Source organism: Camelus dromedarius, chromosome 30 (genome assembly GCF_036321535.1).
Source record: "Camelus dromedarius isolate mCamDro1 chromosome 30, mCamDro1.pat, whole genome shotgun sequence".
In the NCBI taxonomy this organism is placed as follows: domain Eukaryota; kingdom Metazoa; phylum Chordata; class Mammalia; order Artiodactyla; family Camelidae; genus Camelus; species Camelus dromedarius.
Genome location: NC_087465.1, coordinates 7661401 through 7683588, shown reverse-complemented (window position 1 = coordinate 7683588; position 22188 = coordinate 7661401). Strand labels below are relative to the sequence as shown.

The 22188-nt window shown below is 39.5% G+C and overlaps 1 long non-coding RNA gene across 3 annotated transcripts in view; it reads right to left on the bottom strand.

Annotated features, from left to right (window-relative positions):
- Positions 1-10800, bottom strand: part of LOC135319691 (uncharacterized) — a 35046-nt gene extending 24246 nt beyond the window's left edge. For 2 of the 3 annotated variants that reach the window (XR_010378514.1, XR_010378513.1), the window contains exon 1: positions 10718-10800. This is a non-coding gene — a long non-coding RNA (uncharacterized LOC135319691). Of the gene's footprint in view, positions 1-1376; positions 1412-10717 lie in introns of all 3 variants that reach the window. The other variant, XR_010378512.1, reaches the window with a different exon arrangement.
- Between the last annotated feature and the right edge of the window lie 11388 nt (positions 10801-22188).

Here is a 22188-nt window from a genome sequence, read left to right as displayed (position 1 = left end):
AAGTAGGCAGAAACAAAGAAACACTAAGAATTAGAGGAAAAATCAGTAAAACTGAAAACAGGCAATCAATAGAGAAAAATCAATGAAATGAAAAGTTGGTTGAAAAGATCAATAAGACACATAAACCTCTAGCCAGGACAACTAAGAGAAAAGGAGAGTGGACACAAATTAATAATGTCAGGAATAAAAGAAGGAACATTACTACAGATTCCATGACAATAAAAGGACAACAAAGAAATAATCTGATGAATTCTTTGTCCACAAATAAGATAACCAGAGATGAAATGTATCAGTTCTTTTAGGTATACAACCTGACAAAACTCACAAAAGAAGAAATAAACCTCTAAATAGGTTTATATCTATTAAAGAATTTAAACCAGTACACTTTCAAAACAGAAAATACCAGGCTCAGGTAGGTTGACCAGCGAATTCTAACAAGTATTTAAGGTAGAAATTATAACAGTTCTCTACAACATCTTTCAGACGGTAGATGCAGGGAGAATACTTTCTAACTCATTGTACGAGGCCAGCATTATCCTAATATCAAAACCCCAAAGGAGTTGAAAACTTATGTCCACACAAAAACTTACACACAGATGTTTATAGCAGCTTTATTTATAATTCCCACAGTTTAAAAGCAACCAGGATCCTTTAGTAGGTGAATGGATAAATAAAGTGTAGTACAGCCTGGCAACAGAGTTTATTATTCAGTGCTAAAAAGAAATGAGCTACCAAGCTATGAAAAGACATGGGGAGACTTAAATGCATTTTACTAAGTGAAAGGCATCAATTTGAAAAAGCTACATACTGTATGATTCCATGACACTCTAGAAAAAGTGAAACTTACAGAGACAGTAAAAAGATTATTGGTTGCTAGATGTTGAAGGGTAGCAGGGAAGGAAGAATAGGTGAAGAACAGAATTTTAGTGCAGTGAAAATTCTCTGTATGATACTATCATGATGGCTGTGTCATTGTTTATTTACAAATGTGTTTTATATACATTTCTCCAAACCCATAGAATGTCAAACACCAAGAGTGAGCCCAGTGTAAACTATGGACTTTGGGTGACTACAGTGTGCCAACATAGGCTCATCAGTTGTAACAAATCCACGTACGTTTCTCTCAATTCTTCTGTGAACCTAAAACGGCTCTTAAAAAAGTACTTTTAAAAATAATAAAATAAAATTCAAAAATAATTAAAATGACCATATTGCAACCTTTAAATAAATTGCTTTAGGCAGTGATCATCATAGATAAATCATGAGATAAAAGCTTGACAATAAACAGCAGTCTGTCACCACCTGAAACCACTGATTACTTTTAGCATCTATAAAGTAGAACAACCAGACATTATGTATCTGCTGAAGTAACTCACTTTTATACGTGGGACGGTCCATGAAATATTCCTGCCTAAAAAAAAAGAAAAAGTTGTCCTGAATCTAAATTTTAATTTTATTTATTTAGTTGTTTTATTAAGATATAATTCACATACCATAAAATTCACCCTTTCAAAGTGCACAATTTAGTAGTTTTCAGTGTATTTACAAAGTAGTGCAGCCATCACCGCTACATCTTATCACCTTTCAAAGAAGCTATCTGGCAGGAGTCATGCTCCTTTTTCTCTGTCCCTAAGCACCTGGCAACAACTAATCTACTTTCTGTCTCTATGAATTTGTCTATTCTGGAAATTGTATATAAGTGGCATCATACAAAATACAGCTTTTTGTGTCTGGCTTCTTCTACCTCGTATGATGTTTTCAAGGTTCAATCATCTTGTAGCATGAATAAATGCTTCTTTCCTCTTTATGTCTAAGCAATTATCCATGGTGTGGATAAGTCATAACTGTCTGTTTATCTGTTGATAGGTATTTGGGTGGTTTCTGCTTTTTAGCTGTTATTAATAATGGACCTAGAGAGTATTGTGCTTAGTGAAATAAATCAGACAGAGAAAGACAAATACTCTATGTTACCAAAAAGAAATAAAATAAATGAGTACATATAATAAAACAGAAACAGACTCACAGATATAGAGAACAAACTAGTGATTACCAGTAGGAAGAGCTTAGGTGGGAGGGGCAAGATAGGGGAATGAAATTAAGAGATACAAACTGCTATATATAAAATGGATAAGCAACAAGGATATATTGCACAGCACAGGGAACTGTAGCCATTGCTTTGTAGTAATGTTAGTTGGAGTATAATCTGTAAGAGTACTGAACGTTGTACACCTGAAACTAATATTGTAAATCAACTATACTTCAATAAAAAGAGCATACAATCAGGATGGACCATATGTTAGGCCATAAAATAAGTCTTAAAAAAATTAAAAGGATTCGTCATCCAAATTTGTTGTCACAATTGAAGGGAATTAGGCAACTAATCAAAATTTTAAAGGCAAATTTTGAATGTATAGAAAACCTGGGCTACAGAAGAAGAGGTTATATGACACCATGTGGAAGCAAATGAGCAGATCCAGAATGTAGCCCATCCTGCATGAGAACGGAGCTAGCTTCTCAAAATTCAGTGGCATGAAAAATCAGGAGGTAGAAGAGAAGACAGCATGGTAGACTAAAACACTTAGAATATGACATTTTGGGGGGATCCTAATTAAAACTTGTCAACTGTAAAAAAGAATTTTCAGGACAGTTAAAAATTTGACCTGAGCTAGATAATGGATGAAACCAGACTAGTGTTGATTTTGTTAAGCGAGATCATGCTACTGTGGCTATGTAAGAAAACATCTATATATTTTAGCAATACTTCCTGAAATATGTGGAAGTTAATTAACATAATACATATAATTTGCTTTTTAAAACTTCAGCAAAATTAAAAATGAAATAAAGTGAAAGAATGCTAGGGACTAAAAAAAGAATTAATGAAATAAGTCTGGCAAATTTGTATCCAGAATATTGATGCTAGGGATGAGTCTCCTGGGGTTGACTGTACTCTTCTTTGAGTATATTTGAATGTGTTCATAATAAAAAAAAAATTAAAGCTTCTTGGATCTAGCAACTGTCTTGTGAGAAAAGGGACAGCGGCTGTATTAGGGACCTCGGTGGCCAAGGCAGTTGGCTGAGGTTTGATGCACCTGCTTTTGCTCTATGTTATCAATTCCCTTCTAATATGTTACCTTATACTTGGCTAAATATTTGGAAATTTTATGCAATTTGCATTGGGAGTGGGAGGAGATGTCAATAATTTAATCTACAGTACATCCAAAACATTGTCACAATTTAATAAATCTGGACAAAATTATGGCTTTAAATACCCAGACTAGAAACCAAGAAAGCTAATATCAATGACTTAAGTATACAATTTGAGAATCTTTTTAAATTAATAAATAAACTCAAAAAAGAAATTTTTTGCAAGCAAATTTTTGAAACTTTGATTTTGAAAAATAGAAAGAGAATACGAGCTATCAAAATTAAAATGTTAAAAGGGGGCATGGAATACAAGAAAAATTTTTGAATTATAAAAGAATACTATAAATATATGCCATATTTTGAATGTAGGAAAAGATAAATTTTCAGAAAAAAATGTATTATGAAATTGACATACAAAGAGATAGAAAGCCATAATAGTCCAATAATCTTAGATAAATTTGAAAAGAGTAAAACATCTTTCTTTTAAAAAAAAGTCATAAAAGAGAAAAAAATAATGCCATTTGCAGCGACATGGATGGATCTGGAGATCATCATTCTAAGTGAAGTAAGCCAGAGAGAAAAAGAAAAATACCACATGATATCACTCATATGTGAAATCTAAAAATAAGAAAAAAAGAAAAAAGGAGACACTAATGAACTTGTCTATAAAATAGAAACAGACTCATAGACATAGTAAACAAACTTACGGTTACCAGGTGGGAAGGGATAAATTGGGAGTTCGAGATTTGCAAATAATAACAACTATATATAAAATAGATTTAAAAAACAAATTTCTTCTGAATAGCACAGGAAACTATATTCAATATCTTGAAGTAACTTATAATGAAAAAGAATATTAAAATGAATATATGAATGTACATGTATGACTGAAACATTATGCTGTACACCAGAAACTGACACATTGTAAATGACTATAGTTCAATTTTTAAAAAAAGGCACCTGGCTCAGGTATTTTTACATAACAGCCAAGAAAAATTTAGCCAAGAATGTAGGGTTGTTTTATGAATTGATGAGCTGAGACTGACTTATATCAGTACATGAGAATTGGTTGTTAAATGATCAATGATTTTGTGCACCAATGTCTGAGGGCAAGAGAAGATGGATGTCCCAACTCAAACAGCAAACTTGCCCTTTCTCTGCCTTTTTGCTTTATGTAGGCCCTCAACAGATTGGATGATGCCCACTTGCCTTGAAGGCGGTGATCTTAATTTAGTTCACCAAATTCAAATGTTAATGTCTTCCAAAAAACCAGAAATAATGTTTTACCAGCTATCTGTGAATCCCACAAAATTAATTATCGCATGGAACAATTAGGGTTCTCATACATTGCTGGTGGGAATTAAAAAATAACTACAACCACGTTAGAAATATGTTTGGTAATTTTTTTTTATAATTAAACCTACCCTTAGCATTCAACCCAGAAACTCCACTGCTAGAAACTGAAAGACAGAAAATGAAAACATACATTCACAAAAAGGCTGGCCAAATGTCCATCAGCTAGTGAACGAATATACAATTGTGGTATATCTATACAATGATATAGTCTCTGATGATAAAAAAAAAAAAAAACTGAATTCGTGTAATAATATGGATGAATGTGAAAAGCATTATTCTAGGGGGAAGGGTACAGCTCAAGTGGTAGAGCGCATGCTTCTCACGCACGAGGTCCTGGCTTCAATCCCCAGTACCTCCATTTTAAAAAAATAGTGACAAATAAATAAATAGACCTAATGACCTCTCCCTCCCCCAAAAAATTAAATTAAGTTTTTCCAAAAAAGCATTATTCTAAACAAAGAATTCAGACACTAACCCATTATAAATCAACTATACTTCAATATAAAAAGAAAGAATCTAGGCACAAACAGCTACATAGTTTATGATACCATTTATATGACATTCTGTAAAATTCCCTTTGTCCCCCAAGCATATATCCATGTCTTTATGTGAAATACATTCTTCTCCTCACCTGGAAAACTTTACACATTATTCATGGTGCAAGTATCCACCAAAATATATCAACCATTTGTTTTCCATGAAACTTTTTGGAAATTTCAGTTTTTTTAGAGGTGTTTTCCTTAGAATATGTGAATTCTTCAAGGACAAGACCCTCTCTCCTTTGTATCCTAGTGTTTGGCAATGACTGACACATGGTAGGACCTCAATCCATGTTGGACAATACGTTTAGTTTTTTGTGTTCCAGATTCCCTTTGAGCCAGCATTTCTACAATGAGAAATAATTCAACTACAATTAAGTTGTTGGTATTTTAATTTATTGGCATTGTATAATTACATAGAATAGTCCAAAGAAGCAGAGAATGTCTCAACAATGTACAGTAGAGTTTATTATAACCAAGGTTATTTTTCATATAAAAATATAGTTTTAAAGTGTATTTTTTCCTGGTCATTTGATAGCAGAAACTAACAGTCTTTTCTTCCTTCCTTCCTCTCCACCTCCCTCCCTCTCTTTCTTCCTTTCCTTTTTTTTATTTTTCTTGTCAGTATTTCCAGCTAAGGAAATAAAAGGAGGTCACATTTAAATAGACACAGGAAAGACAGAGAAATCTGTTTAGTGGACACTGAGAAGATTCTGAGAGCTACTGTATAAGGAAGCTGGTGATAATTCTACTTTCACAGACACGTTGCCGCTGATATTTAAGCAAAATACACCAAGAAGAAGTGCTTATAGAAACAGGACACTTCATTTCTATTTTCAAGCAGACTGCAAATTCCAAAAACTTCTTTCGAAAGGACTAACATGAATTCTCATTCATTTGTTAGGCTTGATTGCTCCTGAAAAAAGAGGTAAAAGTTTTGTTTTTTAAGATGTAAACCTGTGTCTGTCTATACAGACATAATTAAGAAAAGCATGCATAGTTAAAACAACTCTTATAGGTTAAAAAAGATACTTTTATTTAAGGGCCTTGAGGTAGAAGTACTATACAATACAGCGCTAGTGACAGCATTTAAAATAACCAAGAGCGACAACAGAAACAACAACAAAAATCGAAAACTAAGGTCAAATGAATTTGAAAGCAGTTTATTCACACACACACACACACACACACACTCAGGGGAAATCTATCTTAAAGGATAACTTCAATGCATAGCACACATTTAACAAAATTAAATTTTCCCTGTGAAAGTAAGAGAGGAAATCGGAAAACATGGGTTCCCCACAAAGTTTGCTTTGCTAAAACTAGTCTTCATGCAATTCGGGTGTAGATGATCTTGGACCACAGTCTCACGGAAAGAGTGGTGAGACCACTGAGAAGAGAAGGAGACTGAGTTACACAACCTGATGCTCCTGGGCCGAAGCAGCCAGCAGTCCCTCTGACCTGCGCCTCCACAATCCACCAACTCCAGATCATCAGCTCCATGCTGCCCTCCCTTCACCTGGGCTTTCCTTCCGTGCCTCAAGGACCTAAGGCTCCGGATCATCCCTTTCTTCCTGCCCCACTCGCTTGTTCTCTGTGCTCTATCACGGGCTGTCGGTGTCTCCTCCTCTTGTGGCCGCTCACGAGAAGCCTCCTGTGTAAGTTCGCTTGCTTATTTCACCTGCTGCCCACCCATCTGGAGGGTTCTGTCTCTTTCTTTGGTCTCCCCTCCCCTTTGTGTACAGGGGCCCGTTTCAGATGACATCCTGGAAACTCCTGAGGAGGTTGCAAAGCAACATAGGCCAGTTTAACCCGTTTACCACAACTCAGCTCAAATTTCTAGAACGCCAGCGTGAGAAAACCTCAACGGGCAGGAAGGTCAGACACAAAGAGCGTGATGTCTTACTCAACAGCAAGGATCAGATGTTCCTCTCAGAAGTAGGAAGGGCTGGTCCCCTGCTATATTCATATCAAAAATCAACAAGTTGAAGTTCAGAATGAAGACTGAGGAAGGTGCAAACAAAGGCCAACCATAACGGATAGGACCAAGTCCAAAGGCGGCAAAAACTCTGGCAGAGGCAGTCGCAGAGAACCCTACACCTCCTGGAAAATTCTCTTCCTCCACTTTAACTGCCTATGAAATAAAATATCTGTAGCAGTGAAGAAATTTCGAAGTAGCCTAGAGGGGCCCTTGAGAGATTTGAACTTCAAAAGCTTCTGGAAGGGATCTCAACACCTGAGTCCCTAGGTCTCCTGAGACCACTGGTTTAAAAAGAGGGGGAGGCTTTTCTGTGGCACTGAGCTCCGAACATAGTACATTCCAGAACAGAAGCTGGGCCTAACTGCTCAGGATTTTTTTCAGTAAAGGCATAGGAGTCATTTGAGTTCCCTTTTCTGCTGTCCCTGCTTACCTGGAGGGAAAGTTTCAAGACAAATTCATGTCTATAAATTAAGATGATTTTGGGGGAAGCATTTACCATTGCTGCATCTCTTGGGGCCTAACCCTGTGATAGGGACATGGTTTGGAGCAGTAAGTCACTTTAATAGTCGCTATGCAAATCCCCGAGGGGCCGTTTGCAGGGGGAAACAGTCTCCACCACAGATAATGGAAACACACAGACTTGAATCCTTTCCTGGCCCAGGGGATACCTAGAGAAACAAACCTGGAATGAATAAAGTCCCTCCAAAATGTCATGAAAAGTGTGTTTAAGTTTATAGTATAAACAAATTCACCTCAATACAAAATACAAGACAGAATATCAGTTAGTTGCCATTAATCAGGTTCCTCTGAGCTCTCAGATAAACCAGCTCCCCAGATTTATAGCTCTTTCTGTAATACATAACTCTTGGAGTTAGAATCCTTGTAAATGAGGATGGTGATAATAATCTGAAAATGGTCTTCTAAATTTAAATGAGCTAATACAGTGCCTGACATATAGGAAATCCTAAATAAATGGGTTTCACTTTTCTATAAATATCTATTCCCCATCACCCTGACGTCTCCTTTTTGCCCATTCTTCTTTAATGGGCCCTGAATTCATGATTGCACCACAAACCAATGTCAGAAAGACTCATCGCTGGATCATTCAGGACACTGGTCTCTACACTGCTCTTGACATTGTGGACATGGGATATGGACCAGCTGGTGTTACGTTTGAATAGAAATGGAGATTCAGAGCACAGATTTAATAGCGAGTCAAAGAACGTCTACCAGAGCAGCTCGTTAATTACATGTACCAAACACTATAATAACACAGCATCTATCCATCCAGGAAATGTTCCTTTACTTGCCGTTTGAAAGCAATGATTTCCATAGTTGAGTTGTGTACAATTATTCCTTCAGTGACTGAATGTCTGTTGAAAGTAGTTCAAGGGCTCAGAAAATTCTCTCAGATGTGACTCTAAGGCAGGAACAGTACTTAGGATATTATAAAATTGCCTTCAAAATCCAGGTTAGCTAACATTTAACAAGTGCCCCCTGCAATGTCAGGTACCACTGGGTGCCAGCAAAAAAAGACAAACAAAACAGGGTGGACTTTGCCTTCAGGAAGCCCAGAGACAAACAAGGGGATGACTTCAGTACCATGTGAAATGAAGTGTTATAATAGAGTAGGGACATCAGAGCCAGCTGTCCTGGGAGCAAGGGGATGGAGAGGCGACTGCTTACAAGAGGGGCTGTGTGAGGACCGTCTGAGACAGTGAGTGGCCCAAGCCAAGCAAAAGTTTGGAGCAGAGCATCGGAGGAGGGAAAGGGGGCAGACAGTGGTAGCCAGCTGGGGTCAGAGGGAACAAGTATCTGAATGTGGAGAACCTCTTATGTATGATGTAAAAGGGCTTAGCACTCAAACCAGGGTGGACAGGGAGCTTCTGAGAAGCTTGCTCAGAGCAACGTCACGGTGAAAGCTGCCTTTTAGACAGCCGCCTCTGATAAGCCATCAGGAGATTTAGGAAAGTTCCGGCTTTGCCATGGGCCAGCTGTATGCTCTTGTGCATGTGGCTTACTCTATCTGGCCCCAACATATTTTTCCGAATAACAGGAGGAAGTGGGATTTAATCATTCTTAATGTCTTTCTCAGACCTAAACTTCTGTTAGTCTATCATCTTGAAGGTTGGGTGATCCATTCACTTTAACATCTGTAGAAATGTGTGTATTTAGTCCTACAATCCCTCTGTTAAGAGTTAATAAAGATTATCTTTTAGCTGATTGAGGAGGTGGAATGGGGTAAAAATGAGATACATTAACGCGTTTACTCAAGGAGTTTTATAAAGCAACTTGGGACCCTCGTGTCCAATTCATAATGAACACACCAAGTCTGTGGTTCATTACCTAATGGTAACGTTAGGTGACGTGGAACTTTCCCCTTTTAGAAAATGGTTTTGACCAAATTACTGACACCATCAGCCTGAGAGACTATATGCACTCTCAAAGGTTAATGGACATTTCAAAGGCACCATGATTCAAAGTTTCTTTAAACTCTTTTATGCACTATAATGAGTTGCTCCTAGTCAACCTTGGGCACAGTCATTACTAAGGAGAATTCAAATACATTCTTCCCATTCCTAACAATTATATATTTTTCTAAAATCTACTCAGTTATTGCAGGCAGTGTAGGTTTATCAATTACCTCTCCAAGCTGTCCATTATCTATTTTGAGAGTATAATTTGTTTCCCGCATAGAGTATGTGTTAACAGCATGATGCGTTTTACATTTGTAATTAATTTTGAACTGACAAAGAAGGTAGGAAAAATTCTCCCATAAATAAGAGTAATGAATGCAAGTATTTAAACAAAGGGTCCTAGTAATTTCCAGCAACCAAAAAAAAAAAAAAAAAAAAAAAGGAAAAACACTCAATCTTCTCTTTTAAACTAAAAATACCAAGATATCTTTTGTTCCTCCTTCATGACACTCCCTAGATTTTGAAATTCTAATAGTAAAAAGGATAATAAATGACAGGTAGGCATGGTATATTGAATCTGTGAATAAGAAATTGTTTACTTCTCAGTACAATTAATGACCAGCTTTACTATACCTGACTAATTGGCTAGTTCACACGAAGTTTTATCAAAAAATTATTTCTGTAGACATAAATTCCTACCCATGGTGAAACTAAATATTTTGCTACTCTTAGCACTTTTAAAATGATAGAGAGCTTGAAATTAAATTACACTAAATGCCTTTATATTTATTTGGCATTCAACCTTATTTTCCTTACTGTCATTCTGCCAGCGTGATATCATCGGAGTTGAAGAGAGATGCTAATGCTATTTATATTGCACTGCACTGTCCTCTAATTGACCTTGTTTGTGCAACGGAATGGCCGCCTTTCTCAAGCTGCCAGCCCTTTATGGCAGCATTTTGACCATGCACTAGTGGCTCTTTGTGCCGCTGCTGAGTTCAAGAATCAATACTGCATTCCCCACAGCCAATAAAGGCAGCTGACAGCATGAATTAACTGAGTGTGGCCAGTTGCATGGAGGGCCATTGTCTTTAAGGAAAATCTGGACGTGATTACCAGCCTCCATCTCTGAGTGAAGGTTTTAATGCAAAGTGCGAGGTTGCTGTAATTTAATTTTAGCCTGCTGCTCCGACACACTCCCCTTTGCCACTGCTTCATGGAATCCAAGCTATAAATGGCTGCAAACCAAAACACATACAGAGACAAAGGCAAATACTCACAGTCGTCCGTCAGCAGCGGCTTCACCCAACTTGGCCATTCTTTTCTGATAGTGTCCTTAAAACAGATTCTTTTTCTGCAGCCGAGTCTGCCTGCCGTAGTAATAAGTCAAGGCAGAGTTAAAAGTTAAACGTGTTAGGACTCTATGTCTAACTGAGGTTGTGACATGTGGCAAGGCTGAAAAAGCTGCATAAGAAACACATCGCTTCTGGACTGTCGAAATTACAGAAAAATGTATCGATGCTTCCTCATACCCCACCCACAGCAAGACGATTTCTGCCCTCTCTGTTCCATTGAACCCATTTTTCCATTACAACAAAATCAAATCAATTATTTCCAGTCCTTATCTTCTCAGCCATACTTACTATGAAACACCCTCCTTCGTCACACATTCTCATCTCTGGAATCTCGTCTCTTGGATCCTGTCCTCTCAGGGCTGAGGTGCCTCTCATCTTCTCCTAGACCTTCTTCTCTTCTCACTTTAGTGGGGCCCCTCTGTGTAAAACCTCATCCTTTTCCCTGCCTGTGATTCCTTTCAGTTTCCATGTACTGACTCCCAAGTATTGACTCCTGGCTTTCTCTCCACACATGTCCTCTTCATAAATCTAGTTGTCCCATCAGTGTTTTGACCTCATATCTCAGACTCATAGCATCATCTCCCGTTAGGTTTTCCAGTTGAGTGAATGGCCATCTGTTAAATACGCAAGAACCTGGAACTTCCCTTGGAATCCTCTCTGTCCTTCACCTTCCACACCCAATCAGTCCTCAAGTTCTCCTAATCTACTCCTTAATCTTGTAACCTGGCCATCCCTCACCTCCATCATTTCCATGGCCTTCACACTGCTTGGGCTCTCCTTCAAGGCCGTCCTAATCAGCCTCCCTGACTCCACACTCGACCCTGCCCCCACCATTGAAGTGTCTACCCTGAAACTAACTTTATCTTCCTAAAAATCGAATCTGTTTACATCATATCTCTGTTAAACGTTTCAGAGACGTCACGCTGAGACACTCTCTCTTTAGTTTGAAGTTTTATGGAGTGCTGTATTTAACCCTTTCCCAATGATGTGGATTTTGGTCCCATAACTACTAACTCAATCACTTAAATTCAAGAACCATGGCAGAGACTTAGTTTGCAACTAGAACAAAGGAAAACACCTACTGGACACTTGACTGCAATCATTATGCTCCAAAACTGCAGACACTGCCTAAGCGTCCACAAGTATGTTAGACAAAAGGAAAATCCACGGAGTAACAAAGGGAGATTTATGTAAGCCTTTAAAAGGGGAAATGACATGTCATTTCTTGCTTTATCAAAAGACCTGTATTTCTGAGAGAATTTTGGTATTGAAAACATCAGTTCTGTTTATAACAGGCAATGCTCTTGGTTGAAATTAATTCAAGCAGAGTTATTCAAGGGACAGTGTATTATGTACAAACCATTTAACTTGAGCTTTAAAACGATTTTTCATGTCTGAGAATTATCAAGAAGATACCGGTTTGGATCAACACTTTCCATACACTGGAATAAAACCTGTGGTTTTAAAGGCTTTTATTTTAAACACAAACGTCTGTGAGAATCTTAAAGGCACAGTTTCAGATCTATTCCTACTCAAAAATTCTGTGGCTGTTAATTTTTTCAGGAGAATTTTATTTTACCTCCATTGTCCCCAAATAGCCTTCCCATGAAAAAACGAATTAAAGTAGATAATTCTTCTATCTCCACTTCCAGAAAGGCTGAGATGAAGATGGTAATGCTACCACTGCATAAGCTGCCTCATTCTCCCCAGAATATGTATGTAGCTGTTAGCTAAGAAATAGGTATGTTCAGCTTCAAACATGCGCTTCTCCTTCCAGGATATCTAAAGAAAGGATGTTTGTTGTTTTCCTACCCTTCCTCCCGCCAGCCCTTCCGTCTTTCATGTGATGCTCTTCCTCGGCCTAAGAAACTTCAAGGGTTTGTGGCTTGGCATCTCAACATCATGTGAGTGCTCTGCCCGGAGTACCAGAGGCAGATGAAAGGAAAGCAAGTACAAATCTCTGTCCTCCACCTCTCTCAAGGTCATAGCATTGAAGGAGATGCAGGCTCCCTCCACAGAGATGAGGTTGCTGCTCTTTGTAATCCATGGTGAGATGTTGGGCAGAAGTGGAAGGCGCATTTTGGGATACAGTGACGCATTGACTCTGCCATTAAAAGAAGAGGCAACTTGGTCCAAGAAGCCCAAGGAGGAATCAACAGATACACATCTCTGACTCGCCCTCCTTGCTCCTGTCAGGCACCTCCTGGCATTGCAGCTCAACTACAAGCTTCCTTGAAAGGAAAGTAGACACGAAGAAGGAGAGGATGGCACACGCTCTTTATACTTGGGAAGAAACGTTTGTTAGCTGCTCCCAAGGCTTCAGAGTGACTAATGAAACCCATTAAGTATCTTTGCCCTTGATTGATTTTACCTAAAATGATTCTTCTGAGTAGCAAGATGATTTTTTTACCAAGTTCCCTTAATCCAAGACAACATTCTCTAGGTTAGATCTGCCTAAAAGTATATTTTATAGGATTCAGTATACTTTACACTTTCCTGAAATAACCCCACTGTTTTAATGACAGTTGTGGTTGCCAGGCCTTTTGACCTGATAGAAGAGTGATAGCAACCCAGTTCCTCAAACTGGCGCACGTTTGGATGGAGCGGGAGGGAGCAGAGAGCCATTCGTCAAAGTCCTTGCTGTGGCCACGGCCACGAGAATCGCTGTATGTCAAAGCCTGAAGATACATAGGATTTTGCTCTCTCTTCAGTCATGTGCAAAGGCCACGTTTATTTGTTCGTCTCTTCTCCATCCCCCTACCTCAACCCCAAAAGTTACATTTCCATTAATAGGAAAATGTGGCTGCTTTTTGTTGTTTGATCCAAGCTTCCGAGTGAATTATCTGGCCAAAGCAAAAGGCCTGGGGGCCCCTGGATACTGGAGATGATATACGAGACACCTCTGTGGCATCAGCTGGGAAACCGGTCAACACTGGAATAATCAAAAGTGACCTGAATGCAATAATAGCTTGTGTGACAGTGAGGAGGGGACACAGGAGGCAGGTGGTCTATGTGATGGAGGATCAATACTCCCGTAGAGGGGATAAAATAGATTCCAAATGGAAAATAAACTCATGCAGAATCCGTCCAGGAAGACAAGAGGAGAGAAAATAAGTCACACAATAAAGAGAGAGTAAGGACGTGTGTGGGGCCCACGGCTGACAGTACGATAAGAACTGACTGTGTGAGAGTCCACGGCAGAGGATGGGGGCATCGCAAGCCTTCAGAAGCCAGAGTGACCCACCTGAGCCAGGAGCTTCTCTACTCCAGTTTAACAGGCTTAAATATGTCATTACTGGTACCATGTGTTGACAACCTCAACAACTCGATTTGGTTTAGTGAGACCTAGTTTTTAGTAAGAAAACAAGGGCAACCTATATTTCATTTCTTTTGAAACTATATTTCAATGAAAAGGGAGATAGATAGAGGTAAATCTCATTTGCATTATTTAGTTCAAAAAGAGATGTTGCTTTGATGTCATTGCGTGTATTTGCAAGTGCTTCCTTGCTCTCTTGGGAGCTGGTGTGTATTAACATCCCATTCCTCTTTTTCATTATTGCTACCATAGATATTAAAATACACATGCTCGCACAGAGACACATATGCGCGTGCCCAAGTGCACACACACACACACACACACACACACAGTATTAGCTGATAAAACTGTATAGCAGCAAACTCCAGGATGAGAACTTTCTCCAGAATTCAGTTCCAAACATAAATAAAATGAAATACTCTGACAAACCTTAATAAAATTTCACTAGATTAAAAAACAACGTTGAAATTTCGGGATTCTGCGTTCCTGTCGTGGGTGGTGTGACTCTGTGCTTTAAGGGAGTCACACTCTTCTGGAGTCAGGCCTGGAGAAGGTTTCAAATCTCATTCAAACGGTGGAACATTGCATCGTCTCCGGCATCATTGAGATGTCTTCCTTTTATGTTTCATAATGGAAACATGCAATGTGTCGTTGTGCCGATGCCTGGAGCGGGGCGGGGCATCTCATTTCTCAACCGGTGCACAAGGCGGATTTTTCTCCCAACCCCTGAAAACCTAGGTGGAAATCAGGTGTCAAGGACTGCGATTTTCCCGCAGACACAGATTTAAAAAGCTCTAGTTAGTCCTGCAAGGCAGCGGAGGCGCGGGCTGCTGCCCGCCCCGGCGAGCGCGCAAAGATGCTGCCACGACGGCCGAGACTCCGCGAGGCGCAGCGGGGCGCTCGCCTGGCGCTGGGAGCGCTGCGAGCTGCCCTCCTCGGCGTGCCCTTCAGGCGCGCCTTTCGTTCCTGCGTCTCCACGGGGCTTCAAACGGGCCTGCTTCCCTGCCCCTCGGCTCTCGCTGCCGCGCCCGTGAGCGCCGTGAAGGCAGGGCTGCGCTCTCCGCTCGCAAGGAGCCGGGGTCCGGCACGTGGCAGGAAGCCCGCCTCTCCTCGCTGGACGGATAACTGGAGTAATAACCTTGACGAAGCCTCCTAAAGGCGGATCACTTCCTGAACCTGGCGGGCAGCTCTGTGTCCCTGAAGGAAGACTTAGAATTGACAGTGGCCGACGTCCCTGCTGCCTAGAAGGGAAGAAAAGCCGAACGGGCCCCTGCTGCTGAGGACAGGCGCCTTCCTTCCCTTTCAGTGAACCGTCTCGGGGGCTCAGCCAGTGATTCCCAGTGCAGCCCGCAGTCACGCGCCGCCCCGTGCTGGTCTTTGCCTCCTGCCTGGAATGTGCTGGCTCTTAAGGTCGGTCTGAGCAGGGGTCTGGGCCACTTGTGTGTCTGTAACCCCACCAGCCAGTGGCATGCTGCTTCCAAAGTCAAAACCAGGATCCAGGTTTTTCCTTTTGACCCTCTTGTGTGATTTTGGGGTGAGTAATACAAAGTCGAGATGATACCTGGATGATGACAGCTCCAGCTCCAGCTCCAGCTCCAACTCCAACTCCAGCTCCAGCTCCATCTCCAGCTCCAAGCTTATGGCCAAGCTAACCTCCATGCCTGGGATAAAAGACCCAGAGAGACTGTGGGCTCCTCCTGCCACTGCCTGCTCCCTGGTGGCCCGGCCCTGCTGGCCGAGCTGCCCCGCTGAAATGTGCCAACGCGGCGTTCGTGGCTGTGTGCGTTCAGGCGGGCAGGGCATTCGCTGTAGCAGCTGGACGTCTCCTGGATCCTAAGAGCAGCCGTGTCTTTTCCAGCCTTTCCCTTAGGAAGATCCCAAACCACACTCTGCACGATCATCTCTTCTTCCGGCCCTGTCACTTGGAAAGTGAAGGCTACAGGGACCCTTACACTTAGAGGCTGTACTAACTCTAGAATTCGGCTGGTATGTTGAGGGATGCTCTGTCCGCCACAGGATGCGCCATCTGCTCTTCTGTAAGCACAAGTGACTGAATCCTTCAATTGACTCTTTATCTGAAGGAGAGTTAAAATGAGTTGTCAAACATTTTCAGCTCAGGACCACATTCAAGACTCTTTTTCTTCACGTGGTTCTTTGCGTAATTAGGACATTCCTAAATGTATTAAAAAGACCTTTAGTCTATTTACCTGTGTAATCATTTTCAAATTTAACTGTCAGCAGCGAATCAAGGAAGATCTAATGTAGAAATGTCTTCTGTATTATTAAACAATGCATTTAATCTCCAGCACTTTTAGATAAATATTTTAGTCTGGGGCAGGTGGATAATGTTAGCCCTCACCACAATGCATAAACACACATGTATACACACACTCACATGTGCATCAAACACATGCACACATACACTTTTACCTTTTGGAAAATTGCTACAAACTTTTTTCTAATGCCAGAAGCTAGAGGATATACCAAAGAGAATTAAAGTCCTTTGTGATTTAATAAGGAGTTAAATGAAAGGAATCAGAGTGTCCCTTTTGCTCAGACCCCAGCCTCTATTTGTTCATTATTTGTGGGTTTTAGACGACCCCACTTCCCAAAGGCCTGATTACATAATCTTGTTCTCTGTGCACCACCTGTGAGGACCTCACCGTGGGGGCTAAAAGACTTTGTGGGAAGTATCAAGTGTGTTTTATAAGGAAAACTATGTTTTGCTCTTTTGAAGCTATAAGCATAAGAAAAGGAGTCCTTTGCTGTGTTGTTTTTAATGTATTCACTTAGTTGTCTATGGGAGCTCTCCTGACTTGATTTCCCTGCACATTTGATGTTTGTTTGAACCCAACCACCTGCTACTATATACAAATGAGTGACTTGGGAAATTTTTTTTGTTCCTTAATTTATCAAATCCCAGACTGATTCCTGAAAAAAATAAATATTCTAAGAAAAAAAATGGGGGAAATAGATGTTTATCTCTCCTTTTGGAATAAAGAACAATGAAGACAGCATGAACAAGGGACTTGCAAAAGGAAAATGTGGCTTTAGAAAAAATTATTCGCAATATGGATAACAAAATTCATCCCAGGTGAAACTTATTCTTTAAAGAAGTGGATGATTTCACTAATGCTCTGAATACAAATGGTATGAAGATATTCAGGCACTTTATCTAGCCACCTGGATGGGCTTTTGGATTCTGTGAAATTCATTTTTCTTTACTCTTAAAACGTCATTTATTTTCTTTATCTAGATATGTAAGGGGGGAAAAGAAACAAACAAAAATAAAAATTACTACAGAGGGAACATGAGAAATCCTTCCCTAAACAATGAGGGTTGTGGAAAGGAGGCCTTCACACTGACTCTTTCCTCGGAGTGAAAAACAAAAACAAAAACAAGTTGAAGATATTTTCCCTTGAAAGCAGCAAAACGATTTGTATTCTCAGAATTAGCAAAATGATTCTGTGTTCTCAGAAGTATCTAACAATTCATGGGAAAAACTAGAACTACTAACCTATTGGTAATGATATCTTAAAGTGGGAAGGAGAGGAAACTGAGGAGGCAATTTTTCTAAAAATGTCAGTGTAAGAGGAGTCAGAGACTCAAAATGATCTGTCAATCTTAGAGCAAGATTTTTGAAATAATAATTTGGCAACCCTGATCTCTAGAGTTTTGCCTTTTTATGCTAAGTGTGTTCTATCTATTTTCATTTAATCTTCCTTTTTCATAAGGTTTAAGATAAATCTTCTGATATAAAACTACTGAATTAGACAAATGACATTTGTCTGATTAATGTCTCTCATAAGCAAGGACTCCATGACCTCTGCATGTTTCTGTCAGGTGTCATTTAGGCCACATTGAAATTTAGGCTAGGATCAAGGAGAGACTGGGTAAAGGCTTGAATTCACTGTGATGGCGTGTCTTTCCGATTGGCAGATAATTAGTGTGAAATAACTTTTCACATATATGGGATGCCACATATGTATAAGAGGGGAGGAGGAATGGTGTCAGCTCAGAGCATCTTTTATTTCAAAAATAAAATAGAATAAATTTGAAATGAATTCCCCAAAGCTTGTAAGCAGCTTTCACTCACCTATTTGGCATCTGTTTGCTTGCATTTATTTACCGTATTTGTATTTCTATGTGACCCACAGGAAACCAGTTTAGATTGCTGTTGGGGAAGGTTGCACTGATAATTTAGATTACCACAAATATCCTTAATGTGATATTTTTAATCACTAGCTAATTTAAATGGTAATAGTTAAGATTGTAGTTATAATCTCTCCTTTACTTGTTAGGAATATATTTAGCTGTAGGTAATGAAGTACTAAACTATAACATCTTAACAAAATAGGTGTTTGTTTTTCCCTCACACAGAAAAAAAGAAGGTAAAAGGCAAGCTGTTTCTGATGTGTGTCAGACAGCTCCAGGACAGCAAGCCAGACATGTTTTCTCCCTTCCAGGCTCAAAGTGGCTGCCCAGCTCCAGGCATCACTGCTGCATTCGAAACAGGAAAAGACGTGAAAAGCAGTGTAAACCTTGTCTATTCTTCTATACAAAAAAGGGAAAATCCTTTCCAGAAACAATCTTAACAGACTTCTTCTTAGCTTCCTTTGGCAGAACTGAGCCTCGTGGCCACCCCTTATGCTTTGGAGACCAGGAAAGCAAGGAGAAGAACATGATTGCCATAATTGGCTTTGGCTAATTACAATCTCTATCAAATCCAGGATGGCAAAGGACATCACCATTCTGAACAAATGGGGGCTTCTGTTAGAGAAAAAGGAGAATGGAGGTTAAGCAGACAATAACATTGTCTGTCTTACGTCCACACATAGAAAGCAGTGGTTCTCTTGCTTATTGCCAAAATACACAACATGATGCATGAGCTTCGATCTTCAAACTCAAATTGTTTGTACCATTGACAGCAGGCACGCACATCATCTGGGTATAAAAAGGAGCACACTTGTTACTAATTTCCACAGGGTCCCTCATATCTTTCATTAGAACTAATGTTACATTGGCAGCAGAACTTAACCAAAGTATAAATAAAATTTCTTAATTTTCCTGCTGTCATTTGAAAAGGACCTATCCATGTGTTCAGGCTCCATCTTCTCTACATTTGCTCTCCAAGGCAATAAGGAGCAGGTTCTTTGGTTCTTTGTGAGATGCTTAGACCCTCCTCAGTCTCTGGGAGAGTTGACAGGACTTAATGGAAGGCTCAGAGACTCTGGCAGACCCGAACTTGCATCCAAGTTTCTTCTCTTACTTGCTGCCTGATCTTCGGTAAGTTACTTAACCCTCTTTCCACCTCATTTTTCTCATCTGGACACCAGCCAACCATTTCTAACTCATGAGTGGCCACGAGCACGCGGCAGACCAACGCTCAGGACACCTGTTGGGCCTCCATCTCTCTCCCTTCAAAGAGTAGCCTATCCTGGGCACCAGCCCACTGCGGACGAGAGCCACTGTCTTGTTTAGGGTTTTAATATTGGTTTTAAATCTCATCCTTAAGTCTGCAGAGAAAAACCTTTCATTTCCTATATTACAAAATGTCTTTTATTTTATTGGGATAAAAAATGGATTCAAATTCTTCCAAGTTTCAATCTGCAGGCCTAGAAAATAGAAAACAGACTTGACAATTCTTGGAAGTTGGAGTCTGGAGGCTTCGGAAAACAGATATATCCAGGTTGCTGGGGACGAGGGAGGGGAATGGAGTTCCTGGACGGGAGAGGATGGGCAGATTCGGACACTGGAGTCAAGTCTTTCTTTCCTGCAACCTTCAGCCCTCATTCGAGTAGCTGATCTCTCCTCTAACTTCTTTCTTTTTCTGAGTTTATTTTATACCCAATCTAACTTCTCAGTTTTGTGATTATTTTATATGTGTTATTTGCTTTTTCAACTGTAAAAAGAGGATAACAATAATAACATCTTTTTCAGCGGAATTATGTGAAGATTAAATGAGATAATGTCAGTAAAAGTGCCTGGCACAATACTTGACTCATTTTTGGTCCTTCAAATATATGCATTAAGTGTGTATGTATGTCTTCTGACTACTTACTCATCAGAAGTTTGCAAAGTAATTTTCATCCTTCTTTGAATAGTTTGGGATTTTTTTTATAAATTTCCAGCATTCTCCATTTTATTCATTATGGTCTTTCGGAAATCTTCCCGAGGGATTTAAGGTTCTAACAGATGCTCTGCCTACACTGAATAAACATTTCCAAACCATTACATTTATATTAAAAATCTTTTTTTCATCTATCTGCACAATTTTGTCTACAGCACAGACTGCTAAAGTTAAATCAGTGGGGAATAGACTTGATGTGACTTTTGTCTCGAAATAGTCCCTGAAAACAGCAAAAGCCACTTTTCTAAAGGGAAGTTTTGATGAAGAGACTTGCAGGGCAGAACCGGTTCTCATACTAAAAAAAGAAACACCCTGCACGCACCAATAATTCCTTCCCAAACATGCATTTTATGATGGGTAGACACAGCCTTAATGGCAAGTTAACACTGTATTGAAGGGGTTGTTTTTGAAAATTGGAGACACATTAGGCATGAATCTCATTTATGTAGAACAAGAAAGAGCAGCTATGCTACTTACAAAGCATTAGAACAAAATCCTGATCACAAATAAGATAAAAAGTCACATGTAGTGTTCTATAGTAAATTGATTATGCTGATTTTGGTATCTTTTCTTTCCTATTCCCCGAACTATTTAAGTAATAAAGTTTTAATTGCTGTATGTACCAATTAAGAGTTCTTGGCAAAATGTTTGCAAGCAAATAATAAATGATGCAAACCTATAAATAAAATGAAAATATGCTAAAATAGTAATGATAGACTGTACGTACAAATGAGCACACTGGGGGCTTCCCTGCAGAAGAAGGGAAGAGCCCCTCCCCTCCTTCATATTGCCATTTTTTTCTGCAGCAAGGGAAAAGCCACCGTTAGCAAACAAAAATTGCTTTTCACTTTGCCAACGAGATAAATAGAATGAAATTTCAATGAAAATGACTGGGAAATGTACATGATTGATGCTAAATTTGCAAAAATTCCAAAGATATGGGTACAGTTTGTCACAAAAATTGATGTCGAAATCTTTTTGTTTTGTCAGAAAAATTATGCAAAGAAAAAAAAATGGCCAATTTTCCTCCTCCAGCTCTTGTCCTTGCCTATTCTAGAATCTGTTTGCTTTTTGAAGAAAAGAGACAGGAGTATTTTTACTTTTAAATCTTTTATTTCGCTAATCACTAAGAATCTGTGGCAGACATGTTTCTGCGGGAGCTTTCATGAAGATAATGGGTTTGCATCTGGCCCTCACAGCATACGAGGACGACCAAAGGCGGAGCCTCACATGAAAGCCCTTTGTAAACTTCAAAATGCACCCAAAATGTTCATTTTCCTTATTAGCTAAATTCTGACTTAGATACATTTAAATACTGTTTGTGGAAAAGAAAATGATATTCTAAACTCAGAATCAAAGGGAAATTAGATAGCCTTAAAAGTGAGGATGGAAGATAAGAAAAAAACAAAACATGCTTTTACGAAGATTTATAGATCGGACCTATATTCAGTCCTTATCTTTTATAACAACAGCAGTTCACTTTTTTTTTTCCACAGATCAGAAGAGCCCCAGACTCTTGTCTGGGTCTTCTCTGAATACCCAGCCCTTAAAATGTAGGAGGTCCATGGAAGGAGGTCTATAAACACATATTCAATGAGCAAATGGATGATTGGTTACTAAGGAGCAGGTATAGGGCTGGGATTTTGTGGGTTTTTTAACTTGCCATAGTTTATGTCATCTTTACATTAAACATATGAAATAGGCTTGATCTTCAATTTTTGATAAGAAAACTAAAAATTGGAAAGGAACTTGTTACACTCCAGGAAATGCAAGCATTTCACATAATGACATCATTTAACCTTCACTTCAGTCCTAGGGGGTGGGCTCTGTTATCCCCATTTAAAGAAGACTGACACAGATAAAAAGCAAACTTCTTTGCCTAACAAGGGGGCCCCCTAAGCAGGATCTGATCCAGGCAGTCTAACCCCAGAGACTGCACTCCTAGTGTGA